This window comes from Ptychodera flava, unplaced genomic scaffold (assembly GCF_041260155.1).
Source record: "Ptychodera flava strain L36383 unplaced genomic scaffold, AS_Pfla_20210202 Scaffold_160__1_contigs__length_68032_pilon, whole genome shotgun sequence".
NCBI lineage: Eukaryota > Metazoa > Hemichordata > Enteropneusta > Ptychoderidae > Ptychodera > Ptychodera flava.
In genome coordinates, this window is record NW_027248342.1 from 20,081 (window position 1) to 46,387 (window position 26,307).

At 37.4% G+C, this 26,307-nt stretch overlaps 1 long non-coding RNA gene across 1 annotated transcript; it reads right to left on the reverse strand.

The window, feature by feature from the left end:
* Positions 1-1,487: 1,487 nt before the first annotated feature.
* On the reverse strand, positions 1,488-10,180 carry LOC139126913 (uncharacterized). The gene is made up of 4 exons (XR_011550866.1): positions 10,090-10,180; positions 5,798-5,926; positions 5,061-5,153; positions 1,488-2,849 (listed from the first exon to the last, which is right to left on the reverse strand). It is a non-coding gene; the product is annotated as an uncharacterized lncRNA (long non-coding RNA).
* Positions 10,181-26,307: the final 16,127 nt, after the last annotated feature.

Here is a 26,307-nt window from a genome sequence, read left to right on the forward strand (position 1 = left end):
TGGAGGTCTGATTTCTATTCTGAGTTGGTAACTCTGCTGATGGACAGAATTGTCGCTGAGGTTATCGTTCGCCCAGTTAAAGCGATGAAATTCGTTTCTTCGCCTCGATAAAGTTTGTATGTGCGATGTGTGATAGTGAGCATGCGTGCGTGAGTGCTTCACGAACTCTACAACAACTTAGCCGGCTATTGAACCACTCTTTTTTGGGAGTGGAAATTTAGCCGAGCGGTTCTCTCTGTGGCCTCTCCGCAAGGCGACTGATGCCGTATGTTGTGTGTTCAAACCCGATTGAAAACTAGCCGTATTTTCTATCCTGGGTTGGTAACTCTGCTGGTGGACATAATTGTCCCCGAGGTTATCGTTCGCCCAGTTAAAGCGATGAAATTCGTTTCCTCGCCTCGATAAAGTTTGCATGTGCGATGTGTGATAGTGAGCATGCGTGCGTGAGTGCTTCACGAACTCTACAATGTGTGGAGCTGTCTACGTCAGAAAAATGTAACAATTTAGCCAGCTATTGAACCACTTTTTTGGGAGTGGAGATTTAGCTGAGCGGTTCTCTCTGTGGCCTTTCCACAAGGTGACTGATGCCGTATGTTGTGGATTCGAACCCGATTGAAAACTAGCCGTATTGGTATATAGGGATTACTATGAGATACAATTTCTTTGACAAAATATCACATGACCTGGATGCCCTCTGACCCCAAATATACATATATATCCATAACTTCATAACCACAAGTGCCACACCCTTCATATTTGGTATGGTGGGACGACTTATGACGACATATCCTGTACTTCATTAATTATGCACATATCTAATTCTGAGCAAGCCAATAAAGCTAGAGGTCTGATTTTTGGTATATAGGTATCACTATGAGATTCAATTTCTTTAAAAAAATGTCATGTGACCTCAATGACCTTTGACCTCAAATATACATATTTGTTCCTGACTAAGTAACCACAAGTGCTACACCCTTCATATTTGGTATGATGGGAGACCTTATGACGACATATCCTGTACTTCATTAATTATGCACATATCTAATTCTGAGCAAGCCAATAAAGCTAGAGGTCTGATTTTTGGTATATAGGTATAACTATGAGATTCAATTTCTTTGAAAAATGTCATGTGACCTCTATGACCTTTGACCTCAAATACACATATTTGTTCCTGACTCCAAGTGCTACACCCTTCATATTTGGTATGATGTGAGACCTTATGACGACATATCCTGTACTTCATTATCTAATTTTTTGCAAGCCAACTGATTTTGAGGTCTGATTGTTGGTAGATAGGGATAACTATGACATTCAATTCTTTTAACAAAATGGCAAATCACCTCGATGACCTTTGACTTCGATTTCACAAATACTACCATAGCCCTCCCTCTTATTGCATATGTGACAGTCACCAGTAGAAATCAAATGTTATGTCACTTTTATCAAAATAGATTTTTCACACAAATGGAAAGAACACTAACCAAATATTGTTTGTGCAAAGTTTCACAGTTTTATTCCATTAACTTCCATATAAAATTTACCTTTGAAAAAGCCATACAGAAGCACTTACATTCACGTCACTACACTGTACAGTACCGGTACATCTTCAGCCACACATTCTGCACTGAGAGACATGTAAATTGATTGGCAATGGCAAAGTTGCATTTACAGTTATAGAATTACTATCACACGAAGAATGTTTTACTTGTACTGACACAAAAAAATTAAGATTGATGGATTTCTATTCAGAAGTGGTTTCCATGGTAACCATTTTCAGATGGGAATAAGAAAAGAGTTGATGTACGAGTATTAAGCATGTGTGGTTTTTACCCCTTCTCATAGGATTACATTTAGAATTGCTGGTTTAAATGAACTTGCACTAGTGTCATTTTCATAAAAATTTGCAGAAAAGGTCAGTCAAAAGAAATAAATAATAGTGATAAAATAAAACTGTATGGTCATACCACTTAAGCTTGAGATAAACAGCATTCAATGATTTTGTCCATAGAAAAAGCAGGGGTGAAAAAATGATCACTCAGCATTTTTTCTCATAAATGTTGAAATTCATGGTCTTGTATATCACAAACGAGTGCAATGACCCTCATATATTATTACGCATTTTGATAATACTTTCAAAGAAGAATCTGAAACTCAACAATTTAGAGAAATAACAACACTTTCAATTTTACCGATCGTATATTCTTAAGAGACTTCTTTGAGATTTCACAATGGAAACTAATGTTCCGCAACAGTACATATTGCATTGCAGCAAAACAGCCTTGAAAATTAAATAATTATGTACCACTGTCATGGGTTCTGGTGAAAAACATACAATGCTTTATTATTACTAGAGACTAGTGGACAAACTTTTCAACTGAGCTTCATGACAATTTTACATTTCCATGGAAACCAACTTTCTGCAACATCATTCTTGAAGCGAATACAGACATGGGTTCAGGTCAAAATGTCCAATGCTTTCATATCATTATCACAAGTCCACATGTGAAAAAGACAGTCACTTTACACATCCCATATCAGTGGACAAACTTACAACTGATCTCTTATAATTTTACATTTCCATGGAAACAATTTTACATTTCCATGGAGCGAATACAGACATGGGTTCATGTCAAAATGTCCAATGGTTTCATATCATTATCACAAGTCCACAAGTGAAGACAGTCACTGTATACATCCCATGCTAGTGGATAAACTTTTCAATGGAGCTCTATAATAATTTTACATTTCCATGGAAACTATTTTTTCTGCAATCTATGGAGTGAACACAGACATGGTCTGAATCTTGTGAACTCTTGTAGCTGGAGCACTGGGATTCCTCTTGTGACATACTGAAATATAAGAACAAAATAAAATCAATTTTTTTTCAGCTGTCTTGGAAATATCAAACTGACAAATAAAGTATGCAATGATTAGCTGCCTAAGTTGATCAGTTCATTAGTGTTGGTTCAATTAGTTGAAATCTCTTCAAATAAACATTATGTACAGTGACAGCTTCAATCACTAGATGATACCCTGTTACAGAAATGCTAATCTGGAATTGTGTCCAATTTGACTCTGTGAGATATAAGTATTGTCCGGGTGTATAAATCTGTTTACCAAATGTCTGGTGCCTTTCAATGTACCACACCAATCTCCTGAATGAAATTACACTGCTGAAGTGTAAACATCAAGTAAAAGGTTCTGTGCTTGCACCTGTCATTGTGTTTGGAACCATGATCCAAAGATGCATTGGATTAACACTCACAGTACAAATAATATATATGGCCCTAATATGTATTTTGGAGCCCAAGGGGTATGGCAGGCAATTCCGGGTCCGATGTTAACTCACAATTATGATAATACTAAATACTACAGATATGTGGAGGAGATACACAGCATAACACCAGATACCAAGTGCAAAGGTCTTTTCTTTTGGCAGCATAACCTTTTCAGTGTGGCTCATATTGGAAATATTTGCTGAAAATGGTCTGCTATGTCAAAAATAACTTGAAATATATTTTCTACATCATATTTTATTACCATCTGACAGGAAATTCAACTACATTATGATCACAATCTTCAATACTGTCTCAAAACTCATTCATGGTCCATATATACTATAGGTTATTTAAGGTCACTGGTAAAAAATTGCCCCAAAAATACAAATTTTAAGTTTGTGAATAGTTTGAGTAAAAAAATTGTATCAGCATCCCTAGGGATTAAAATGTATACAACGTTTATGACTAAAAGGTAAATTTGGGAATAAAGTATTACAACTAAATTACACCTAATTAATAAGTGAGTAAGTGATATCCAGATGTATCTTGTCATGCACTTAGGTTCAAAATTTTTCTGTAATTTGTCTCCACTAAAGATATGTTTCACATTCCCTGTCATATCACATGTATATCTAAAATGCTACTTTATCATTCATTGGCAACAGACTTTGTCTATCCATAGACCCTAAAAAGCGACAATTGTCACTGAAGCTACTATAGATAAATATGGAAGAGGTACACAGCATAATGTAGATAACAAGTAAAAAGGTCTTTTCTTATAGCAGCATTACCGTTTCAGTGTGGCTCATATTAGAAATACAGTATTGGCTGAAAATGGTCCGCTGTGTCAAAACTAACCTTAAATGTGTGTTCTGCATCAAATCTCATTTCAAACTGATAAAAATACAACTACATTTTGTTTGAAATTTTCTGTAATTTGTACTTTTCTTGCCAAAATACATCGTCCAATTTTTGAAGATATGTTTTGCATTCCTGTCATTAAGTCATACTATTATATCTAAAATGTTACTTTATCATTCCTTAGCAACATACTTGGTCTATCAAATTGAAGAGCATAATTTTGTGTTCTCACTGACGGTGGCCATATTTGGCTTGCAAGCCAAAAATTATTTTATTGTTAAAAACCTAAATTGTATGTTCTTTACCAGTATTTGAAAACTTTCTGTGGCCAAACTGGAGGCTTGAGATTTGAAATCATATTAAAAATTCAAGAAGATACAGCTAATGTACTTTTAATTCCTCATTAATCTTGCAATTTCATACTTGGATGTTTAATTAATGTTATCACCACAATAAACTTTTCTGATTAATTTCTGTGATCTAAGGACCGTGCCCGCAGTGTTTTGAAATAGATTTGGGTGCATGTGATTCAGCATTGTTAAATAAATTCAAAACAGTACTTGTACATCCAAATATGAGCAACATGTCAGTCGTGATATGGAAGAAACTGCAAAAGTGAGGGCACTTATTCCCATAGGTTTACGCAGGTGTACGAATTCTGGTATATAATAATCAATAATGCATAGGTTTACACAGGTGTACGAATTCTGGTATATAGTAATCAAAAATGCATAGGTTTACACAGTTGTACGAATTCTGGTATATAATAATCAAAAATGCATAGGTTTACACAGGTGTACGAATTCTGGTATATAATAATCAAAAATGCATAGGTTTACGCAGGTGTACGAATTCTGGTATATAATAATTAACAATGCAGACCTTTGTGACATGACATTTATATACAACAACGACAATTACTTTAAATGTGGACAGCAAGGACTTTAGGCAGTTATGGAAAACTATGTTGGCATCAGAACAATTAATTTCAATTTATACACATGGCACTTGAACCTGAAAGAATGAAAAGAAAATTGATTAGTAAATAACAATAAGTTTTTAGGATGTAAGAGCAATCAAATCTTGATGAGAATTTTTCTGCGCAAAATAGGTAGGTGTAGCCTGCTAGCATGCTCTACAACTGTCAAGATTGAACTAAAGTGACGAGGTAATTGTACAGTAATTCAGCTAGCTATCAAATTACTGTTGTAAGTTCAAGCTGGGCATAAATGATCTAGAATGAAATCAATCAATTCATAAAGTAGAATTTTGAACAAGGTTTTCTGACGGTAAAAAAAAAGGAACATGACCAAAATCTACTAAATATTTGCATCATCCACAGGAAATCTGAAGACATGCTCTACCACAACAGAATTTTCCTGCATGTCAGTTATCAAAACAAACAGTGACATAATTGATTTTACATTTTTAGTGTTTCAAAATCTTTCTATTATTTTAGTTCACTTTCTGATCAAGCCACTTTTTATGAATAACTGCAAACAACATACAAATAAACCCAGGCTATCTTTATGAACTGAATGCCAAGGCAATACAAACATATCTTTTAAGTCTGAATAATGAGCAGTACTACTAGTTGAAACGAAACTCTAGCCCCCAATAATATTATCAGCTGTACAAACACAGGCAAGTATACTCACGTTATTAGACTGCAGTAATGGGTCTGTTCAATCACGTCAACATCATCTTGACAACACAAACTGCAAATAGAGGCCCCTGGTCTATTTATACTCTCGGACTGGATCATCCCATGGCAACCATTATCTACCCTGAAAGAAAACACATGCTAACCTAAACGAAAACACAGTGATACAAATTATCTAAAATAAATTGGGTCGACACGCATCGAATTTCAATCATCCAAGTGAGTAGTCCATGGGCGCGCCATGCGCCGAGTCGGCATATCGTCAAAATGAAGTGAAATCAGTCTATTTTCAAAGTTATGAATTTCATAGCTAGGTATTCGACAGACTGAGAAAATAATTCATAACGATAGCAGCCTAAACAACAAGCCTTCAACCAGTTTTAAACATGATTTAGGACGTCTTCACATAGTACATGTGCACAAAAAATCCGAGCCGAGCGAATGTGTGTCGGACTGTTTACACTCTTTTTCATCTATCATCGAACGCGCAACTTCATGTGAATGTTGATACATCTCATGAATTCATCGGTGTGTTTCCTATGAAACTTCATGAGTTGATAAGGAACTTCCTAGGAAGATTTCAGACGCCGCCGCGCCGCGCTGGCAACAAGTTTACAAGTTTATGTAAACATAAGATACACTGTACGCAAACGACTGACGTGAACGTCATATTCCTAGCGACGTGAATACGTACCTTTACATTAGGGACTGGTCAGTTTCTTCAGCCTGGGGGGGCCGGTGGATTCATGGGGGGTCACCCTGTTTTTGACTTTGGTGATAGGGGGGTCACCATGTTTTTGAAATGCCCAATAGGGGGGTCAGTGTGTTTTTGAATTTTGAAACAGGCTCATCATTGCCTAAAATGCTAGTGTCAGCCACAAATTTCATCATTCAGTTATATTTTTCGGCCCGCCCTTCGGGCGCGTAACTTTAATAATCAGTCATGTTTTTCAGCACGCCCAACTTTAACATATCAAGCATACATACATACATCAGAGATATCTGTATGTTCAATATTTTTCAGCGTGCTCTTCAAGCTCATTACTTTAATATATCAGACATTTTTCAGCATGCCCTTCAGGTGCATGACTTTAATATACAAGGCATATATATCAGAGATATCAGGATGTTTCATATTTTTCGGCGCGCCCTTCGGGCGCAATACTTTAATAAATCAGAGATATCTTTATGTTTGCTAAGTGAAAGTGTACCATTATGAAATCTGCATTTCATATGAATAGGGTGACAAATTCATGATACTTTTCTGTTCTCTATATGAGAATTTAGTATGAGAAAGCAACATGCACAAATATTTCACAATATATATTTGATACAGTGACTTATTTTAGGGATAGAAAAATGACAAGATATCTTTCCTTCTCATTGATGCAATTATTTTCCTTTGTTTCACAGGTTTTCTGTAGAAAGATGCTTTTTATGAACAAAATAACAGTTAAAAAAGGCAGTTTTTGTCATTATTAGCTGTGCTTTTATGGTTTCAATGTTACAAGAGAAGGTCCTCTCAGACACTGTACACATCAGATTTGGCTAAAAAAGCTCTCTATGGCTCCTCAGGAGATTTAATTGGATGGTTGGAAAGTCTTAACACCCATCAAAGTTTTTGATTCACTGCTTTTTCCTCTTTGATATTAATGATTGTCATCCATTTCTGTACAACAGTTCAGGACATCTGGTTAAGCATAGAAAGTGTGAAATACATTCACAGCTCATTCAAAATACAGCTCATTCAAAATGTACTGTATTCAAACTTTAAGATTGTCACTTTGAAATTCCTATCTTACAACTGACATGTCAACAAAACATAGAATGACTATTTAAAACATGAATATATGTAAAATGTAAAATATAATATATATATATATATATATATATATATATATATATATATATATATAATTTATGTCCACCTTTTGTTTTACCTATGTCGGCGCCGGGGGGGTCACCCTGTTTTTGAAATTTGGAATAGGGGGGTCACCCTGTTTTCAAAATTTGGAATAGGGGGGTCAGCCACTTTTTGACGTCGGCAAAAAATAATCCACCCCCCCCCCCCCAGGCCGAAGAAACTGACCAGTCCCTTAGCGATTCGTGTTAATTGTTCAAAAACAATGGGCGAAGTTTTAGTCCGGTAAAATGTATGCGTGAATTTTATTGCATTACGACAACTAAAATGCGAATAACAGATTGCGGTTACAAAAATCGTTTTGGTGGCAAAGTTGAGGGTTGCTGCAACATTGTACAACATTGTACAGTAGACGCATCTGAGAACTTCACTTGAAAGGCGTTTCTTATGGTGAAATTGCATCGACGACCGGAGTGTCTAAATCAACAGCGCACAGTATCTGCTGCAAATACGAGAGAACAGGCTCCCTTAGTGATAGACTAGCGCGAGAACGTACTAAAGTTGTCGACAACGTTCTCCAACATATCGAGTTCTGCAAAAGGCGGCAACCAAGTATTTACTTGCACGAAATCAGAAGGTAACTTCTTGATGATAACGGGTGTACGGCCGAAAACGTACCATCGCTGGCGACGATCCACCGAGCGATAACCCAATACCTGAACAAGAGTCGAAAGAAAATATCAAGTCTTGCTGCCGAATCGATGACTCCAGCTATCGGACAATATACACTGGATTTCACAGAAACTGTTTCTGATTACAATATAAATCAAATACATTGGTTTGACGAGTCTTCGGTGATCAGAACTTCAGGCAATCGTCGTTTTGGACACGCAGAAATCGGAACACCGGCAGTTGAAATAGGCCTACAACGGCATGCATCGAACGCTACGTACACGATCAACATCCTTGTCAGTGCTACGGGTGTCGATCATTCCGATGTTATCGTTGGACCATCAAACGGGTTGGAGTTATTGCACTTTTTCGATGAGGCTGTTCGAGTTACGGATAATTTTGGAAATCCGTGTTTGGCCGTCGTTGACTGTGTAATTATGGATAATTGCGGTTTCCACCACGCCCGATATGTTGAGCAAAATCTTCAACGACTTTTGCAGGCGAGAGGGGTTCGACTGATTTACCAGCCACCAAGGTTTGCGAGCCGTGTTTCAACTATATAAAGAGCGAGCTGAGATCTCATCAGGATTTCGCCTACAGGTTCACTGAACTAGCGACTGCTAATGCCATAGCAAACATTACTCCCGGTGCTTGTCGTTTCTTTGCGAGAGAATGTGGTTACATTTGAAAATGGGACCGTCATCATTCATAGTAGTATCGTAACTACACGCACGTACATTTGTGCCGGGGTGAGGAAATGAACTAGCGCGATGTTGACTATCAAAACGAACCTGCGCGATGTTGATTCTCAAAAGGAAAGATCGAGTACATTTTTTCTCTCTTGAAATGTGAATCTTTCCTATTTCACAAGAGTGTAAGAACGTTTCTCTGCCCGAAACTGATGGCGATGTCCGATCCTTAACGTAAATCTTCGCCTTTAAAGTTCCACCTCGGCATTTTAAACTTTCACTTACTAGCTTTCATTCTCATGAATTCATCCTCGCTTTATGTACACGGGTGTTATCTTTTGTGCACAATAGTATTGGAAGTGAACATTAAACACAAATTCTGATGACATTTTCATTTACAAAACTCATCAGCACCATGGACAAACCAATAAAAGTTTGGAAAAACTCGAACACCGCGGAAAGCATCGAGCGTTTCAGGGACAACTGTGCATGCTCTCAGCGAAAATAAATGTGGCGCAAGCGCGTTGTATGCCCCAGCATGTTTTATTTGTCGGCGCCGACTTGTCTGGCAAGTCTGTAGCAATATTTTTAATTACATCGTTGAGGCGGCGAAATCTTCCTAGGAAGTTTCTTATCAACTCATGGAGTTTCAAAGGAAACACACTGATGAATTCATGAGATGTATCAACATTCACATGAAGTTGCGCGTTCGATGATAAATGAAAAAGAGTGTAATATTGTTGTCACCTTCCTTTGTTTTGGACGTGTGGGTTCGATAGCTGTATGACCATGATGCGAAAAATCAGCCAAATCTCACTCATTTTCTTCCTTGAAGTCAACAACATTAAATTTGTGTTCATTAAAAATTTGTGTTCCGCAAGAGACATGATTACATGTGTTTGACGGCGATTGATCTTGGAAAGTGGCTTAGCTTTCACAATATCAATTACGTGAATCGAACATATCGAGAACGTATTTCAGCAAAGGCTAGCAGAATTTCACCGTCTTGTTTTCATTTTATTGTTGGCGGTTGCAAATTACTATTAACTGATTAAATATATGTACCTATTCAGCCTTCACTAAGCAAGAGCCATGTCCATGCCACAAGACCACGCCATTCCGTACATATCCGATGACTCGAGGTCCGTAACTGAAGGTTGACATGTTGTGAAACTTCCGGGGCACATAATGACATGACCTGAACTACGACCTCTGCATGTTTAAACTACGTGCACTGCGGAACTTCTCCTTTACTTTCCATTTTTTACTAACGTTCAAAACATACTAATGCTACATTTTTTGACATTTTTGAAATTATCTCAACAACGGAAAGAAGGACTACTTGCGTATTTGATCATCTACCATCCCAGCGTAGCTAGACATGTGCTCACGTACAGCGTACACGCGTAAACGTACGCATACGAATGTTCAGTGCTCTCTATCTCCGTTTGGAACAAGTGACATAATATTCGATTTCTACTGGTGACTGTCACACACACACACACACACACACACACACACACACACACACATATATATATATATATATATATATATATATATATATATATATATATATATATATATATATATATATATATATATATATACATGTATCGTTGATGTAGTTCTTCAGTGGATACGAAAAATTGTATATCGGAAATCACAATTTTTTTTGTAAATTCTTGCAGAAAAGGACAAAATGTTGCATTTGCCCTTGGATGAGCCACAATAGCCTTAAGCTGTGAATTTCGAGGCATTTTTTGAAGTCACTTGGCCAAACTGATAATGTGTATATTTGATCCGCAGCTTAATGTGTGAGAGGGCGGGAAAGACGAATTGGGTCACGCCACACGTCATTGAGACTATCATGTAGGAGGTCAACTTCGAAATTTGAAACTTAAACATTTACAATGTAACTTAGGCCAGGACGGAAATCTTGCAAATATCTGATACAATATAAAGCGGTTGATATGCGCTCCCATAATAGTTACGGAGGCACCATTAGTACTACATAAAACTATATTAGCCAAGCTGGTAACTGAAGAAACTGTAGGAAAATTGGTTGTTGGGAATACTTTTATAATTCATATTTGATGCTCTCTTTCTTGTTGTACATTACGTAATCGCTCTTACACTAGAAAACTTCGTAAAATTCATTGAAAACAAGAATACACATTTCAACAAATAGGAATAAGCATTATATAATACGCAACATGAAATCAGTAATTTTATCAAAAGTTATTGTTATCTACATTTTGAGTTCAACGCCGAGCAAATATCGCCACGACGCCGATCGGGTTCACTCTGCAGTGTCGGAAAGCCAATATTTCTTCTGTACGTGTTTATGGTTCCTGTCAGATTACTTGACAAGAACTCGAGAGACTTTCAAACCCGCGAATTAAATTATAGTGTATTCCGCATGCGTGAAATATCGCGCCAAAATCATGAAGCCGCGGTAAAATCAGCAGATCAACTTTAGAACACAGACCCGAGGTAATCAACGCTCTTGGAACGAACATTATCTTGCTGCATTAGTCTATGAAGCCTCCATAGATTTTGTTGAACAGGTAAGTCCATATTTATAATAATCTCCTGTATTTAATGTTCAATCTTGACGGTAAACCATTCCCTTTGAATTTTTGGGCACTACGTGTAAAATGCTGTCATACGATATTTTAAGCAACTTCGTTTGTTGCAAATGTATATTGCGGTGATCGATATTTCACTGTTACACGAATTTCTGTTACAATTATGAGATTTGCAGTCCTATCGGTGAAAAGTAATGTCTCTAAAACTTAAAGCGCCATAAGTCTTTTGCCATACTTCGTCATCTGTTATTCTAACACGCCATATCGTACTCGTAAATTCGATGGTCCCATTTTGGCAGCTGGCGCATTTGGTACAATTCTAAATTCAGTCAAGCAACAAAGCTGTTCGCGAAAAAGTAATCATGCCAGTTGATGTCTTCGGTTGCAGACAGGTGAACAATCAGCCTGCAGATGATTTTACATTCATTCTCTTGCTCGCCGGGCAACTTTGGATAGGCCAATATTTGGCGGGAAGCGAGCTTGTTAAGCTATGGTGCATTGTAACGGACATGCATGGTAGCTTGCAGCTTAGGGTTTTCAAAGAGAGACGGGAACATTTTCAAGTGAATACAAGGGAACATTTCGATCGCTTCTCCGAAAATGTTCATTCGTTTAAAATACCTAATAATCGATTCCGATGACGATTTCTCGAAGTCAGTTGGTTGATGTACAACGACATTCAAAAGTTAATAGACCGCACACTGATGATATGGCTAGTGACTCGTACACACCATTTTCTTTTGGGGTGAGTATATGGGTCGGACTCCGTTGTCCCATCGTACGGTCGCTCCGCAAAAGGGACCGTGGTTGTCCCAACAACATAACAACAATCAAGAGAACAAAATGATTCAAACGAATCTAGTGTTCAGAAACTAAAAGATCGATTTTATTTTTCTGTTAGACGTTTTCAATGAAGTAAAAGAGCTTTATCTAAAATTAGTGTAGGGCACAGATCGTAATTACAATTCGCGATTCGTGTTTGTGGGGAAGAGCGAAGAGGAAAACACGATCACGTGATTGAAGCTCTTTTACACCAGACCGTATTTGAGAATCCTGTAGCGGGATTTCAAGATTCATTACCTATTCTCCACTTCATATTTTTATAACCCTAGTATAAACCATTTTATAGGTAAAGGTGAATACTTTTGAACGCTGATTCACTATTTACGTGATCTTTACTGGATAAGTCAAGTCTTTGTCAAAGAAATAATGATGATGGTGGTCGTCGTCGTCCGAATAATGATGACGATAATAACGACGACGACGACGATGATGATGATGATGATGATGATGATGATGATGATGACGACCATCATCATCGTCCTCATTATTATCATCATCATCATCGTCGTCGTCGTCGTCGCCGTCGTTGTTGCTGTTGTTTTGTTATTTTTGGCAGTGGATTTTTGATCTAAATATATTTGATTCCAACACTTAATCTGGTTGTTCAAATATTTTTAGCAAGTCCAATGGCCGAGGTCAAAGTTTTCATAAGTTAAATACCTTACAGCTGAGACAAATTTTGCAATTTCATTTTAAATTTCCGTGTAAACTCATTTACACGTCTTACTTTTTAAACGGCAGATACGATGAATGCTTCCATTCTGTGTTCCAATCAGTGGAAAGGACTTCATAAAGCTGGCGGCCGGGTAAGTACCGACGTTCATCTAACATCTGTATTCCTCTTTACTTTAAAACGGTGGGCGATTTGTCCCGCTCAATCAAAATATTGGAGACGCATCAAGGAACGGATAATTGTGGTGTTTACTTGATTCGGAAATTTATCGCCAACCAGACTGTCGGGTTTTAAGTACCATAGAACAAATGTTGGCCCAAAGCGTGCATTAAATTATTTTTTGTATATGTATACACAAAATAGTACCTTTCTAAAGTAAGCACATAAATTCTTAGAGCAGAGTTAAAATCTACCAATAATGTAACACATTGCCAACGACAGAAATATTTCTTGGATACAAAGGGGATATTTTCAGAGCTCAAACTGTACGTACATATGAGGTTTTATCCCTGACTGTAAAGGTCTACACAATAATGATGCAAAGATAGCGATTGTATTTCCTTGATGTCACGTTTAAAACATTTGTTTTCTTGCAGTCGAGTAGATGGCGACCTAAAACTACTGAAGAACAAAGTCTTAAACAGTTGAGACGAAGAATCAAACAAAAGATTAGAAGACGAGCAAAAAGATATTCGGTGAAATACTCTAACAACCACTATGAAGAACCTGCCAGACCTGTTGAAACAGATTCTGTTCCGAGAGGGTACGCTTTGATGCTGATAAACAATATTAAAAAACTTGAGGCACAAATTTCTCAAGAAGTAATATCTAATCGACCAGACAAAGGTGAAAAAGGCACTCAATGTAGACGACCAGATGTGTATCACTCATTTGATTCTTCAAAGGCAGTCCTTTCATTTGATCGCCATGTGAAGGAATGTAACGCTGCAGTTGCAAGTGACGATTTGAAAACCAACGCCATCATATCAGCCGATCGTCGAGTGGAAGGTATTCAACAAAATTGCACGAAAACCATATGCAGAATAAGAAGATTTTGGAAAAACCTTTTGCTTTCGAATTAAGATTGTAACGCGATACTTGTGAGACGCGGTTGCAAAGACGTTTGCCTTATAAAACGACGATCTTTATAAACATTGAATAGTTATTGATTTGAAATTCTAACACACCCTCCACCCAATATTCAATGAGTTTAAATAACATGTACACACAAGTCTCCGTCTTCATTTGCTAATTTCTCCATGCCTATAATTTGTTAATCGGTAAATCTTGAAAAGGCAGTGATTTACAAGTGATTCTCAGGAATCGTTTTAAATGTGATATAAAAACACGATTGGAACTAATTTGGGACAATTTAATCTTCATTTTTTTCAACTTTCTCAAAAGTGTTAGGTACCCTCCAGATAAATGTTGCAATATTATAAATTACTCATAAAAACAAATGTATAACTTAAAAAGAAAAGCAGATAAGCTTACATTTGCAGTTTAAACAAACACTATTTCACTTTTCAATTATCCTAAATTAATTCCTATCGTATTAAAGGACTTTTTCCACTGTCAGGAAAAGAACTGTTAACGCGTCCGGCCTGCACTGTACATTGAAGTCTGCACAGAAGGCTGGATACTATAGGGCAAGTTTCAAATCATTGTGATTGCTGGCATACCTCTGTTTGGTAAGGGTAAACCGAACCATAACTTTGACTGCGAATATCATTACTACTAATTGAGCAACTTCCTCAAACCACAGACTCTAATATGCCTATTAATGCCAGCACCGACTTCGATGGCAGAAAAATAATTTAAAGGAAGATCGATCAGGATAATTTTTCATTCAATCATTACCGTCAATAGAAAAATACATGATAACTGTTATTTCCTCGTACGCTTGAAAGAAAATTCAGCGTTTGTATCTCGTCTGCCCTTTAGCGAAGATATAAATCAAAAATCGTATGACAAAATCACGAATTTGTTGGTACATGACTGTCCTGAACTTTCGAGCTTATCTGTCCAAATTGAGAAACGTTTATTTACAGTCCCTCCATGGAATGCGGGTTATTATAGAAGCTCACCTTGCCATTTGGAATGCAAACTTTACTGTGATAATCACCTTTGGTGAGCACTTAAGCCTAATACAGTACTTCGTGTTGCCAAAGCCTGGGGCCATAAATTCATTCTGCCAAAGATATGACGTTAGCTATCATCATTTCAAATCCCACTTCCATGTTCATGCCAACGATATTCCCGATTCGGGTGGTGATCGTTAGCAATCATCATTTTCAAACCCCACTTCCACGTTCATGCCAACGACATTCCCGATTCGTGGGGAGATCGTGAGCCATCATCATTTTCAAATCTTACTTTCCATGTTCATGCCAACGATATTCCCGATTCGGGTGGTGATCGTTAGCAATCATCATTTTCAAACCCCACTTCCATGTTCATGCCAACGATATTCCCGATTCGGGTGGTGATCGTTAGCAATCATCATTTTCAAATCCCACTTCCATGTTCATGCCAACGATATTCCCGATTTAGATGGTGATCGTTAGCAATCATCATTTTCAAATCCCACTTCCATGTTCATGCCCACGATATTCCCGATTCGGGTGGTGATCGTTAGCAATCATCATTTTCAAATCCCACTTCCATGTTCATGCCAACGATATTCCCGATTCGGGTGGTGATCGTTAGCAATCATCATTTTCAAATCCCACTTCCATGTTCATGCCAACGATATTCCCGATTCGGGTGGTGATCGTTAGCAATCATCATTTTCAAATCCCACTTCCATGTTCATGCCAACGATATTCCCGATTCGGGTGGTGATCGTTAGCAATCATCATTTTCAAATCCCACTTCCATGTTCATGCCAACGATATTCCCGATTCGGGTGGAGATCGTGAGCTATCATCATTAAATCCCACTTCCATGTTCATGCCAACGATATTCCCGATTCGGGTGGTGATCGTTAGCAATCATCATTTTCAAATCCCACTTCCATGTTCATGCCAACGATATTCCCGATTCGGGTGGTGATCGTTAGCAATCATCATTTTCAAATCCCACTTCCATGTTCATGCCAACGATATTCTCGATTCGGATGGTGATCGTTAGCAATCATCATTTTCAAATCCCACTTCCATGTTCATGCCAACGATATTCCCGATTCGGGTGGAGATCGTGAGCTATCATTAAATCCCACTTCCATGTTCATGCCAACGATATTCCCGATTCGGGTGGAGATCGTGAGCTATCATCATTTTCAAATCCCACTTCCATGTTCATGCCAACAATGTTCCCGATTCGGGTGGTGATCGCGGGCAATCATCACGTTTGGTTCAACACCATGACCGGAATCAACTGGTTAACAGCGAATGGAAACGTATAAGCTTACATGTCATTTTCCTTTCGTTTAAAACTTGATATTGGTAATATTTTCAAATTTTAAATATAGATATCGTTCGTATGTAACCTTACTTTTGTATTGAATCACATGTGCACGTACATGACTTTATTTATTTTTTATTTATTTTTTTATTTATTTAACTTCATCACTGGCATACAAAGGCAAAGAAACACAAAAACAAAGAACGAACTCACCAGGAGTGACACTAAACATTATAATAAAATGGCCGCCAGTGAAAGGTTGAGACAAACAGGTGACGAGCACCTCTATAACTGCCCCACCATGCATTAAAAATTGAAAAATAAAAAACAACAAGGCACTTTCAATGAGGAGGCTCTTTGATGTTAATGTTGGGACGAGTCGTAATTTGCAGCGTAACACACCTTGTCTTGGTAGCAACTCGATGATGACATATAGGTGAGGTTAAATGACGGAAAGCCTGAAGATTTTCTGTGCACAAGAAATCGGCGGGGAGACTATTCTTCATAGTTTACTTCAATTACATAGCTTTGTCAATAGCAGTAAATTTTGTGACGTCATCCCTAAGATTATTACTGATAATGTATCTGACTTTCCAGCATTGTGGCCCAAGATGTTTTGTAAATCTACAAATTCACTGGCATTGCCAAAACTATAGAATAATAGCAATAATGTGCCCCAACTGGACCATGATTGACTGAAGTCAGCTTTGCACTCCCATAGTGTACTCGGCGTGGCATCATACGTTACGTCGTGCAAAGTTTACTTTCGTTTATTTGGGCTGGGGGGTACGTTATTGCTTGAATATTCAAAAATCCTAGTAACAAGCCTAATTTGGCTATTGAAAATGGCTATATTGATTTTTATTTCCAAGGTGTGTTACGCTGCAAATTACGACTCGTCCCAACATTAACATCAAAGAGCCTCCTTATTGAAAGGAAATATCAACGGGACACATTCACAGATCGACACCGTCCAAGCTAGAGCGTACATCATTAGACTGGAAATTTGTTACAGCAAAAGCAAATCAGGCTGAGCTGGCAAAACTCAATGCTGTGTACCTAAATATGATTTCGAGTGAACAACAAGAAACTGTAGTTGACAATAAAAACAAAAATACTGAAAAGATCATCAAAAGTTACAGCTGCTAGCCCTTTGCTTTGTCGGATCACAAGATCTGACAAGATCTGTCTCTGTACAGACTGTAAATATAACAGTCAACAGCTAGCCCTTCCACTTTATTAAACACTGCCACAGTTTGATAGTTGGGGGTCAAAAGAGGAAGGTCACTTGAGGGCAACTTTCTACTGTCACTGGAAAAGAATTTACCAGACCAAAACAATTTGACTTTGAACAGTCGCTTATTCATGTCACTTGATACAAAACGTTTTGAGCAAACTTCAAATGCATGGACTGCGCAAAGGGTAAATGCGGCTTGTGTTTGAGTCTGAAAACGATTTGTACCTGTCAAGCAAATCAAAAGCAGTATGAATATAAATGCAGAATTTCTTTCTTTAATTTCATTAATTAACTGTAAGTAGTGTTGAGACCCGAAGTGTTTGTGTGTTTCTATTAGCATCTTTTCTTTGTATACAAGTAACCAATATTGAATTTGCAACTAGACAAAAGTAGGGAAAATGGTGGCAGCCACATCTATCAGTAAATTCATTTATTTCAAGTGTGTTGAAAAATAAATTCAATACCATGTAGTGCATTGACTGTAAAAATAATTGCTGTAAAATCATAACATTACAAGGTCCAAAACAGGACAGCATTATTTTAAAAAATCTAATATTTTGATATTTTAGAATTTCATATTAGTTCATCTGACACTGTATATTTATTTAAAATACTACATAATGTATAAAATTCACAGCTATTGGGGCTTAAATGAGTGGGAACTATAAATTTAGTTGTATGTCTAACCTCTGATGTTACATGACAATAAACCTTTGCACACTCTTAGTCTTAGAGCATCATTTTAATAATTTTGTATCTCACATTTTAGGGCAGTTATGATTGCTTGCAATATTTCGGTTAAGGTAGTATGTGCCTTATTCTGAAAGACGTATTTTATCAAAATTCTGGAGGGGAAATTGAAACCAGTCTCCTTCCTGATCTAGAATAAAAATTTAGGGCAACTGAAGTTTGGCAAGTTTTGTTACTAAAGAAATTACCCAGCTAACATTTACAATGAAAAAATTGTATGGTCGAAATACCTGTGTTACCTCTATAAGGTAAATTATATTTTCGATTTAAACAAAACTAGGACAGTGAAAATTTCAGTTACTCCACAAGCTTGAAAAAAGGTCCACACAATCATTAGGCTAGCAAAGTATTGTAAAATTTGAGTATGAAGATCTGTCCTGGAGGCATTTCTACTTAAAAAGCTTGGTTGCATTTGTTTGAAATTTGTTTTTGTCTATTGAGAATTTTGCTCAGTTGTACTATTGTTCCAAACAACCATACACTAATTTAATAAAATGCTATGTACAATTGGAATCCGTATGTGTAAATGTGAATAAACTTTGACAATTGATGTCAGTAAAGTACACATGGTGGAACTAATTATCATGTTTAAAAATGTAAGTACTCTTAAGACTGATTAAAAACATTCCATGAAAAATATGGTAGATGTATGATCTTCCTCAGACCACAGCCATTTACATATCACACTCTTGAGCAACTTATGGTCAGAAGATGCCACTGGCACGTAGTGCATATTGAACCGATGAACTGCAAATCGAAGCCTTTCAATGTGATGAGATTTACACTCAGATCCCGATGGGTATAATACAGAAGGGTGTCGAAGACTGCCGCAGGTTTACGTTCGCTTGCAATCTCCCGATTGATAGGCATGGAATTCGTGTTGCCTTGTATTATAAATCGGCGAGTGTTCAACTTGGTGCTCGTCACTGCTGGTGCTGTCTGTACTATCAGGCTCGATAGTCGATTTTTGGAATGCTTCCACGACATCCTTCATGTAGTCATCACCACCACACGCACCCGCTGTGTCTCCACCAGACATTTTAAATTGTGGTAAAATTTGCCCAGGACCAGCGCACAAACGAGCTGGCGTCAAACTGTTATCCGTTAAGTATTAACTGTTAAGCGACTTCCTGTTTAAGTTGAAAAGGCCGCATAACTAGATTGAAAGCGCCTGATTGGTTGATATGCACCCTATGAATGACGTTACGTGCGATGCGACACGCAAACAAGAAACAAACCTTGAGGGCGCGCATCAAATTGGAGATTTGTTAATGATCTTTCATCAAATCGTGTTCGGGTTGGGCGGTGCTGATTTCTTTAGCTACTGGGGGCGCTAGTCACTGTCACCTCTTTCTCCATTGAATGCTCGCATTTATTTCAAAGTGTGTATTAAAATGGTCAATCATTAAAGAATACTGATCCTTAAAACAAATAAGTTTACCGGTAGACAAAGGAACACTGTACTGAAGTTGTGTGCGATTTTGACGCAAAAGAGAATAAAATGAGAACATAGACTTGACAGCAGGCAAGAATATGTAGTTGTGTTTGTTGATTTAATAAAACACATCTTCCCAGATAAATCACCGAGGAAAGTTGACTACAATCATGTTTGAATATAATCTTCGAATAGGATGAAATTATGTGCGTGTCAATCCAAAGGTTCCTGTTCTGTCAGTTATATTTATTTACTTGTCTTACACATCCATGTCAATACCGTTTTACACTGAGCCCTTTTCATGTATTTGTCATATCAAAACCATACAATGCTATACAATACAATGTAGTGCGATGCAATGCAATACAGCAACACAAAGATACTAGCGCTAAAACTTGACTCGAATACATAACTACAAAATTATGTGCCTTTGGGAATGTCACATGTGAGCAGTAAATGTGTTTATATCAATGACTACGAGAAACTGGATATCTAAACGTTCATAAACACGTATCTCTGGCTCATTTGATAACTACTTAAAGTTGACGAAAACATGACACGAAGTAGGAGTTTGATAAAGCTTTCACAATTCTCTGTAGGACTTGTACCTGAGGTGAAACATGTTATTAGAACTAAGCAATGCAAAATCCAAACATATTACATGAGATTTACAAATAAGTTTGTATCCTTCATGGCCCAACGCATAAATGTTATGTTTAGATTAAATATTGCCTTTAAACAATGCATAAACACGCAGTGCTACTTGCATCGATAAAATGTGAAATAAAACAATTCACTACATATATTACTACTTTAAGAATTCTTTATTTCCTGAAACTTCCTGGAAACTCTTCACATATATGGGTACACATTACATTTCCAATGTTTATACCACGTTACATACTAAGCGCATATAAGACTGCGTATATTGGTTCCCAAGTCTTTGCATAAAATAGTGGTAAATGCGCAACCCTAATATGTTTGGCATAAACCTGACATTGATTTGCAGAAATGTGCATCTCACAATTTATGGATACTTTACGGGTTGACTTATATGACATAAATAAGCTTTTTCACCCTGTGATAGTGTCTTTCAAAAACTAAGTTCAAGACTCAGTGATGATGATTCTCTTTTCCCTTCGAGATTATGGTGCTAGCTGGCATAGGAAATACTATGCAAATACTTGCCACAGAGGTAGACACCAGAGAGTAAAATTACACTATGGAAAAAGCATTAAAGCAAGGTTATAGCTCTGTATTATTAGGTAAAGCAACTTTAAGCCTCATCTACCATGGAAAGTGCTGTTTCACTAGACCATCAGCTAGTACATACGACAAAAGCATGTGTTATTTCTGTCAACAATATAGGTTTTTTTGAGGTCCTCTCCATTCAATGCTGGGGGAAAACTATATAGAGCAGTAAACCAAGGGAATTCAAACTTGTTAAAAGTCAGACTCAGAGGTGCAATAGATCCAATTGATGCTAGAGCCATTGATATTAAATATCACAAAATATGTTGGACCAAAAACGTTGAAAATGTGTTGCGAAATTTAAACACAAATGCAGACTTACACCCATTATGTGAGATTGCATCTGCAAATGTAGGTAATGACAATACTACCATGCTTGCTGCAGACATCGATTTTTTTTCCTTGTTGGAAAATTCTTTCCCTGAAGGAGCGGTGTTAAACCTAGGAGAAGTACATGACTAATATTTGGCAATACATAGGGAACATGGAATTGTGTGATCGTATTACTTTTATAGCTAACCTTTCTTCAGATTAGAGTTATGGCATTAAAAGTCATTGACCTTTGACAGGAAATGTTAGGGACCGGTCAGTGTCTTCGGCCTGGGGCGGAGGATTATTTTTGCCGGTGTCAAAAAGTGGCTGACCTCCCTATTCCAACTTTTGAAAACAGGGTGACCCCCTGTGCACGACAAAGGTAAAATAAAAGGTAGTTGTCATGTTAGTTGTAAGATAGGACCTTAAAAGTCAATTCTAAAGTTTGAATACAGTATTTTGAATGAGCTGTGAATATATTCCACACTTTTATGCATAACCAGCTGATCTCCAGAATTGTTATAAGACAAATGTAAAATTTGTGAAATTTTAGTGCATGTTGCTTTCTATAACTGAATAGAGGAAACAGAAAAGTATCAGGAAGTTGTCATGTTATTCATATGAACTGCAGATTTCATAATGATTAGTACACATTGCAAAACTGACTTTCAATTACAGACACCAAGATATTTCTGACATATATCTCTGAGATATTAAAATACTACGCCCTAAGGGCGCGCCAAAAATTATTAAAGATCCAGATATCTCTAACATGTGATATATGAAAGTCATGCGGATGAAGGGCGTGCTGAAAAATATGATTGATATTTTAAAGTAACGCACTCTAAGGGCACGCTGAAAATCTTTAAACATATATCTCTGATATATATTGTCTGATATATTTAAGTTTCGCGCTTGTGGGGGGGGCTCTCAAAAATATGTCTTATTATTATTAAAGTTACGCGCCTGAAACGCACTCCGAAAATGCAACTCAATGATGAAATTTATTCTCGCAAGATGAATTTTAGGCAAGTATGACCCCGTGTCGACTCCCTATTTGGCATTTCAAAAACAGGGTGACCCCCAGAATCCACTACCCCCGAAGGCCAAAGAATCTGACCGGTCCCTTAGACATCTGATTTCCTGAGACTGTTGTATAAGTTTTATGAATCTAAAATTGTATACAAGATAATCAATGTGATGTTTAAGATATGGAAAATCAATGTGATGTTTAAAATATGGTAAAAATATAAATTTCATACTGACCTTTAATTGACCTTTGGTAAAGTAGTTCTATATATTCTTAATGCAATAGCCGTTTTTATTCGACAAACTTAAGTGTTAATGATTGTAAGGAATAATCCATAACAAAATGCATGTTTCCAATGTTACGTGCAGAGAAAACGAACAAAAGGGTAAACTCAGCAGTTAACGTTTAAACAAAATTTATTACGAAAATAAAACTAATTGCTAAGTCAAGGATAGAGTACAAGCTTTAAAAGTGTACAGACTACTTATCTCAGCTGGGACGGCAAAGCCCCAGTCTCAGAGTTGTAACAGTCAGTCGGATGAATGAACAGTCCTTCGGCTTGCAGGCTTTAAGTTGCACAAAGTCCACAGTATAAATCCAGCGTTGACAGTGAAGGTCTTGAAAAGTCTTGAGAATGACTACTGCTGGAGTTTAGTAACACACAAGAGACACGATCCCAAAAGTCTGACTGAAGCTGGCTGTCCCGTTTCTCTTTTATAAGCATGTAAGAACAATCTAGAACTTTTATTGACATGCTAATTACTGTTCTAAAATTATCTCTCTTACACAACTAACTAAATTTCTAGAACATTCAAAACATGACTAATTGAATTCAAGGTTGTGAGGTCATTAGAGCAGTGACCTTGAGAATGTTCTAGACTAATTGAACTCAGGTCATGATGATGTGGGGGAAATGACCTACATAACACACCCCCTCTTCAAAAAAAGAAATTTTTCAAAGAAAAATCTTTCTTTTACAAATGTAATCTTGAAAAAGATTTAAGTACTTAATTTTTTTTTTTACTCTAAAGTAAAACTTCTTGAAAGTGAACAACAATAAACTCTAAATACGAGAGAGACAGTCTGCAATTAAATTGTCTCTGCCTTTGATATGTCTAATGTCAAGATTAAACTCCTGTAACATTAAACTCCATCTTAGCAATCTCTGATTTTTGCCTTTAAATTTCTGCAGAAAAACAAGAGGGTTGTGATCAATATAAACCACTATTGGCTGATTTGAAGAAGTAACATAAACTTCAAAATGCTGTAAAGCTAATATCAAAGATAAACACTCTTTTTCAATTGTAGAGTAGTTTCTCTTGGATTTGTTAAATTTGCGTGAAAAATAGCAAACAGGATGATCTATACCATGACTATCCTCTTGCAATAAAACAGCACCAGCAGCCGTATCACTAGCATCCACAGCTAATTTGAATGGCAAAGTGAAATCTGGTGCAGACAACACTGGAGCACATTGCAGTATGGCTTTAAGTGTATCAAATGCCTGTTGGCATTGCTCTGACCAAACAAACTTTACTTTCTTTTTAAGTAAGTTAGTCAAAGGCTCAGTAATTCTAGAGAAATTTGGACAGAATTTTCTGTAGTAACCAGCCATACCGAGAAAGCGCATCAGTTGTCGTTTGCAGTTTGGTATGGGAAAACTTGAAATGGCACTGATTTTGGCATCAACAGGTTTTACCTCACCCTGTCCTACAGTATGTCCGAGGTAAGTCACCCTCGCCCAACCAAACTCAGATTTGGCAAGGTTGACAGTCAACATTGCTTTGCTCAGTCTCTCAAAGAACTTCCGCATGAGCTTGATGTGTTCCTCCCAGGTGTCACTATACAGGACGACGTCGTCAACGTAAGCTGCACACCCGTCTAGCCCGGATATGACGTCGTTGATCATCCGTTGGAACGTTGCCGGAGAGTTCTTCATTCCGAATGGCATCACCTTGTACTGGAACAATCCGTCTGGTGTAACAAAGGCGGATATTTCACGAGCACGATCCGTCAGAGGGACTTGCCAAAATCCCTTCAGTAGGTCAAATTTCGTCACATACTTGGCTTTTCCCACTCGGTCGATGCAGTCATCAATCCTCGGGATTGGGAAAGTGTCTGTCTTTGTTAAAGTGTTGACCTTCCTAAAGTCCGTGCACATACGATAACTGTGATCTGATTTGGGAACAAGTATGCACGGCGAACTCCAGTTACTTTTACTGGGTTCAATAAAGTCATTGTCCAGCAGGTATTTGACTTCTTCCTGGAGATATTTCGCTTTTGTTGGATTCAGTCTGTATGGATGTTGTTTTACAGGCTTACTGTCCCCAACATCAACGTCGTGATAGATGACGTTTGTCCTCGTTGGAACATCTTGAAACAGGTGTTTATATTCGTGGAGCAGTTCTTTCACCTGTTGTTGTTGTTCTGGCTGGAGGTGTGCCAACTTTGTAGACTCCAGCTTCTCCAGGATTTCTGAGTTCTGAAGCTTGACCGAGCCCAGCTTTGAGTTTAGAGTATTTTCACTCAAGTCAGTTTCAGTATCACTATCTTCATAATGGCCAGAACTGACTGTACTGACAGGCTGAGTTATAGTAGGATTATCCCTATCCAAATATGGCTTAAGCATATTTATGTGACATAGCTGTTTTTGTTTTCGCCTGTCAGGTGTTATTATGATGTAATTTAAATCACTCAATTTCTTATTAATTAGATACGGCCCAAAGACAAAGTAACGAGCATGGAGTGGTTTGCCAGGAATTTGAAGTAGAACAAGAACCTTTTGACCTGGTTCAAACTTCCGTTTTCCGTTCTAACCCCAATGAGGCCCAAAGAAAGGAGCATGAGAAGTGTGAATTTGATGTACATGAAGTGTACGCCATCGATATACTCATCAGTTCTGGCGAAGGCAAGGCCAGGGAGATTGACACTCGAACCACTGTTTTCAAAAGAAAAGATTTAGTGTACCAGCTCAAAATGAAGGCATCCAGAATGTTCTTCAGTGAAATGGAGCGTAGATTCAATCTTATGCCTTTCACACTCAGGGCTTTTGAAGATGAGAAGAAGGCTCGTCTTGGAGTTGTGGAATGTGTAAAACATCAGTTAGTCAATCCATTCCCTGTGCTATATGAAAGAGAAGGCGAATTTGTAGCCCAGTTTAAGTTCACAGTTCTACTTATGCCGAACGGACCACTAATAGTCCGTGGGCTGGAGGGGCCCACCGTGCACCCCCCCCCCCATAAACCTACTAAATGGGTATTTTTTTGTTCTTTGGGATCTGCTGAACTAGAAAAAAAGATGTTAACATTGGATATTTTGGGATGCACTACCTGTCTGCACTGGTTTTTGATTTGTATGTACCGCAAAAAATGGCGAAAAATGGGTAGGGGTAGGGGATACCATATCCTCCCCTAAATTGTGTAAACCAGCATGAAATAGCTCAAACCTTACATTTTTGGAAAGCTCAGATACTGCTCTTTCTGAGGAATACCAACTTTAGCAAAATTGATTTGTGTACATAGAATAGGACGACTTTAAAATGAATTTTTTTGACAATTTTGAAATTTTTTACCCAAAATACCATGTAACAATTGTGATTTACTTTTTATTAAGCAAAATTTTCACAACTTTTTGTGTTTCAATTATTTATTCTAACATATTAAACAAGAAAAAAAGTGTTAACATCAGATATTTAACTCTACACTACTTCTCTGGAGTCAATTTTGAATTGCGTGTATCTGTATGGGATGAGCAAAA